We start from the raw sequence: 6,276 nt of genomic DNA on the forward strand, positions 1-6,276 counted from the left end.
GTGAACCATATACAAATTTCTCGAAGGTATTGACAGCAACATCTTTTGCTATGCTTGAGTCATTATGTGATGATTGAGCCTGTAATTGGCCATAACATGAGTATCTATAGAAAAATATTATATACTTCTGCTAAGAGGAAAGAATCTAATCAAGAGAAAAAAAAAAGTAATTCATGGGACAAACAAAAAAAGACAGAAATGGTGGTGTGCCATGCAGAAAATGTAATATCCGTATTTAGGAATAATTGTATAGTATGTACACAAATGACATGCAAAAAATATCTTTTCTTTCTCTCCTTTAAAATTTTTACTCTCTGCTTCAAAATTCTTAACCTCCAATTGATACTGAATAATGTTTGCACATACAACCAAATAAATGTGAGTGTGTGAAAGTTGCAATTACAACTAAAGCGAGAAAGCAATTATTCCGTGGCCTCTCACCTTGTTTTGGAACTTGATATTCAAAGCATTAGTGACCACAACCTGAACACGGTGTTCAGGGTCGTGCTCAGGGTCAATAGAAGAGGCAAATAATGGAGTTGAATACACACCTATCTTCCTTTTTCACCAAATCACCTGTCCAGAACCACCTTCATGAGTTGTTGCAAGGCGCTGATCAGAGAGTTCAAATACACACCAACATTTGATAGTCCTAAAGGATCCACTGTAATTTGGGTATCAACAATTTGCTTCTTCTGAAACTTCAGCATCATATGTAGGAGACGCCTGAACAATGTATGGTTGGTAGGGCCACTATGTGTAGTTTTATTGTCTTCATTGACCTTTATATAGAAGGTTTTGATTGCTTTTGGATAGTTACAAACAATACTATGTGCTTGGAACTTCTATTCGGTCAAGTATCTGTTATCATAATTAGGGGGGAAATAAATCATGTATAAACTATGAGTTGATGAATTGAAGATTATGGATAGAAGATATGACAATTATCTTTCAAGTTCAGAAGCTAAATCAATTACCCATTCTACTTTATTTTGAAACTTCGTCACTTTCTTTGCTTCCTCAAGAATGGCAACTGCCAGGGTGTAAGTGAGTCTGTGCAACGTGGATTTTGAAACCATTTCAAGTTGTTGGAGGGCAGTTTTATCAATAAATTTGGCCATGAACTCCATATCATCATAGCAATGGTCAAGCAACCACTGAGAAAGAAACCTCACATATGCTTCCGCATAGTTCATATCATCCTAGAAAAGTGTCAACTCTCTTATGTGCTATGCTAGAGCATACTTGGAAGTATTAAAAAGGTTAATAATAGCCATTAATAAACTTCGTAAGTTTCTGGGCAACATAATGGTTATTCTGTCGATTTTCAGAGAAATATTGATTGGTAATCTCGTTATTTAACTGTAGTTATAAATGAGGAAAAAGAATCTAATGAAAAAGTTACAAAACTAGTAGATTTAACTCAACTAATCCTATCCAAAAGGATAGAAAAATATTAGAACACTCCCACTGAATCTGGGTCATAGCAAAGTGAGGATATGTAGCACCCATATAGATTTTACACAATTAGTCAATATATTACAGAGAAAAATTTTCAGTATGCATACATTTGTCCTATAAGATCATTTTTGTGTATTTCTCAAGGAGCGGAATATATAGCATTTTTCATGTGTACCCAAAATTATGTTCCAATACATAGAAAAACTTATGATCAACACACTTGTATATCAGCAAATGCTATCTCAGGTTCTACCGTCCTAAATTCAACAAGATGTCTTAAAGTATGCGAGTGTTCTGCTCGAAATGTCGTCCTCAAGGTATATAACACGACTGAGCACATAAGCATATGTTTCAACCTACAGTTGTTCTGATACAATAAAAAGTGCTTGCCTTGCCTGGCGAAAGAGTCTTCAGCATAACCAATTTTTCCATCCTTCTTCGGAATGCCACCACCAAACATCTCTTAGCCAAATTGTATATCTCATGTAGCTTTGAGAGGTTCTTTTTACCCTGCTGATACGGTCATCTTAGAGGAATAATCCATAAAATTAAAGACAGCTATAATAATATAATATTTAAATATTTTTAGAATAATTATTGTCAGTTATATTGGTAAATCAATATCATGGTCAGAATCTATCACCTCCCAACCAAAAATAGTAGTCAGATAAAGTCTAAATAAAGACTTTTACACAGGATTTTCAGATAGCCATCAAGAAATGTGACAATTTTTAGATATAAACCAAAAATAGAAGGAAATGACTGTTGCAATCTTTCTGAAGTTATTACCTCCCACACAAAACGAAATACTATTATTCGCTATTAAAATATGTAAAGCTAAGCTTATCAAACTCCCCAAACTTAGACAATTATTGTCCGCAGCAAAAGTCAGACACTTCAAAAAACATGTTCTCAACATTGTGCTAATAATTTGTACCAGCAAATGTAATCTATAACCTATATGTAGATAATCTCAAAACACAAATGTTGCAATACGTTATGCAAATGCCAACTTATCATAAGAGGCCAATCACATCACAACAGTTTGTCTTGCCAAGTAGAGAGTAGAACAATCAATCTTCCACAAAATCATAGATTTCTAAATATCACCATACTCGTCGCTTCAACACAATACCCTTAATGGAGCCCGTGTTGACTTTTATCTCATTTGTTAATTAATTGCACATTCTTGAATTTTCTTTTCGGTAAAATGCATTAACCCCCCTGTGTTTTGTTGAAAAAGCTAAAAATCCCCTTGTATTTCGGAAATAGGTTAAAAACTCCCTTCTATTTCTAAAATTAGCAAAAAAAACCCCATATGGTAACAATTAACGAAAAGTGGCAAGAATGCGCGACTGGTGCGTTTACTTGTCTTTTTTCTGCGGTTAAGTCCATATTTTTTATTATTTTGGACAAAATACCCCCTTATGGATTTATATTAGGGACTAAGGCCTTTTTGACTTGTTTTGTGTTTTTATTTTTGCCATTTCTCCCCCTTCAGAAGCAGGTATGAAGCTGTTTTTATTTTTTCATTTTATTTGCCCAATTTAATATTTATAATTTAATTGTATAAAATTATTTATTTTTCTGAATATTTGTGGGTAGAATGAGCTATTCTAGAAAATCCACTTCAAAAAGAGAAGAAATTATGGATTTGAGATATAAAAATCCAAAGTGTTTTTGTCAAAGAAATGCAGTTATTAGAGTTGTTGGTCCAAAAAAAGAAAGTTATGAAAAATTGTTCTACAATTGCAGAGCTGGACAAGGCAATTTTTTTAGTTGGTTGGACTCAATTAGTGTATCCCGCAGAGATTCACAAAGTTTTCTCAAATGCCATAAATAGAAGAAGAGGTGAAATCAAATTTAAGAGCTATATATGGAAGAGATATTTTCTGAACTAATCTCCGTATGCAAAGACCTCACTAGCAAAGTGAAGCAGTTAGGTGACATTCAGAAAATGTTATTGGTTGTTTCATCATGATTGGAGGTTATATGCATGTGTATGTATAGGTTGCCTTGGAGACAAACTTGGTAGTTATTGAATTTTGAATTCAATTGTATGTAATATACAAAATTACATACATATCCAACATAATCATGACATGAGCCATGAAATTTTGCTGAATTTCTCTCTCAAAATATTCTCCTTTTTGTTCTATATTGAATTTGATTCATGCTAGAACATAGAACAATCCAAAAGCACTAAACAATAGTGTTTGTTTGTAATTGTTTTTCTTCTTGCTCTTTGTTCTATCTAGCAATAGAAAAATAACTATATCTATTCCATAGTATGGTGTGGACAAATTAGAGGAATTCTAGTTTGGATTCTCAAGTGAACGGAATGGGAGAATGTAAAGGGAACATCGCACGTTGCTGCTCAACTATAGAAACAAAAAGGTAAAGTTTCATCTTTTGTTTCTATGCTTTTTGTTTCATCCTCTAGCCACTTGTCTACCATATTTATATATTTGTTATTTTGATTTTGACAAACACTGAATGCCCTAGATTTTTAAAGAGAACACCCCTTTGAATCATTTTAATTTTTTATTTCACGCTTCTAAAGAGTTCCCAAGCCATACTGATTCTTTTAGCACCTCCTCTAATACCTCCACGAGAGAGTTATCTCCAGCCCTCCTGGGAGCCATCCAACGTATAGTTTCGGCAACCATTCGGGAAAAAGTGACAATACTAGCCCCCATTCTCACAACCACTCCATCTGATGTGGACGCCCCAAAAAGAGACATTTAGGGAGGTATCTCTGCTCCCGCACCACAAGTGGTAGGAGGATTTGGACATCCCCCAGTAACCCACCAGGAGGTCTCTCCACAATGACTTGCGCATTTGGAATGCTTACAGAAAGACCCCCAAGATGTCTACTACCAGATTGCAGGAGCCCCCAAGGAAGAGCAGCAGGGTATCCCCTTCACAGACACAGTGATGGCGGATGAACTCCCAGCAAATTTTCGTACCCCGGCTACCGCTGAATATGATGACACTTCTGACCTTCAAGAGCATTTCTCACATTTTGAGAATGCAGCCCTCCTACACAAGTATTCGGACGGGATCAAATTCCGTGTTTTCATCACTACATTCACTAGGGCAGCTCAAAAATGGTTTAACCAATCGCCCGTGGGCATGATAGGAAATTTTCAAAAGTTTCGATCTCTCTTTTTACACCAGCTTGCCAGTAGCCGGAAGCTTCAAGCAATGGAACTTAGTCTCTTTACGTCTGACAGAAGGAGAACGAGCCTTTAAAGGAAAACCTCCATAGGTTAAATGCAGTTGCATTTGAAGTGCCCTCTGCTACCCAGGAAATTAAGCTACTACTTTCTCTCAAGGGCACTTGGAAGGAGACTTCTTTAAGTCCTTGGCCAAGAAGCCCGTAGCCATGTTTGATGCCCTTCTAGCTCGTACTGCAAAATACATCAAAATAGAGGATGCTCAATCATCTAAGAGGGAGAACCATGGCGAAAAGAGGAAGGAAAGAAAGGATGAGACCCCTTCCAAGAGACCTCAAATCGATTTTCGTGACAAAAATCCATCTTTTCAGAAAGTGAATTCGGTATACACCTCATTGACTGTGCCATCACCCAAGCTCGTATGGCAGTAGAAGAAAAAGGTCTATTAGCTCTCCCCAATTTCACAATGACTACAGTCATACCACCGAAGCATGTCGACACCTTAAGACTGAAATAAAAAGACTTATCCAAAATAGATACCTGCAAGAATATTATGTTGGGAGAAGGCTCAAGGAACAGGACCCTATCAAAATGAAGAGGACTATAAACCAAAGGAGGGGAAAGTGACTGGTCCTGAATCTTTCCCAAAAGAGGGATATAAGGCTATATTTCGGGATAGAGCTAAGACTAGTGAATCCCCCCCCCCCTCCCGGGTAAAGGAGTCATACGCATGATAGCAGGAGGACCCCTTGGAGGTGCCTCTCACCATAGTAGAAAATCACAAGTAAGAGAAGCATATAAAGTAACCATGAAGAGGTACTCGATGTGGAGGTGTGGAGGTGATGGAGGACACCCCCCTCATCCAGTTTACGCAAGTAGAATAATCAGGATCTAAAACCTCCTACAATAATGCACTAGTCATCTCTGCATTACTAGCCAATTATGAAGTAGGACGTGTTTTCATAGACTCGAAAAGCTATGCGGACCTATTATTTTGAGAAGCATTTGATTAGATGCAATTGGGGGACGTCCCCTTAGGAAAGATGAACACCTCCCCGTATGGCTTTGCAGGGGAGGTACTACATCCTCGAGGCATGATCTCACTCACTTTGACTTTAGAAATAGGGTCCACTCGAAAAACCTGTCTACTGAAATGCCAAATGGTGGACATACCCTCTGTCTATAATCATCTTGGGGAGACCTACACTCAATGCTTTCCAAGTTGTAATATCTACTTACCATTTGCAAATCAAATTTCCTACATCTAGTGGCGTAGCAGAGGTACAAGGGAACCCCCTCCAATCACCCAAATGTTATGTAAATGTTGTACGCAAAGAGCAGAAGAGGAACACAAGCAAGACATTTAAAGAGGCATCCCCAAACCAGCATGGGAAGGATGTCGAGCTGGTAGAGGAATCTGAAGAAGGAGGGGTGACACTAGCCAAAGTTCAACCAACTAAAGAATTGTTAAATATTGAGCTCATGCCTAGAGACCTAGAGAAAAATTACACGGATTGGTTCCCAAATGGAGGATACAGTTCGGAAAGAAGTAATCCAATGCTTACACTGCAATACAGACATCTTCGCATGGACCCTCCAAGACTTGGAAGGAATCAACTCGAACGTTATCACCCAT

This window comes from Sesamum indicum, linkage group LG10 (assembly GCF_026168435.1).
Source record: "Sesamum indicum cultivar Baizhima isolate 11 linkage group LG10, ASM2616843v1, whole genome shotgun sequence".
Classification (NCBI taxonomy): Eukaryota; Viridiplantae; Streptophyta; class Magnoliopsida; order Lamiales; family Pedaliaceae; genus Sesamum; species Sesamum indicum.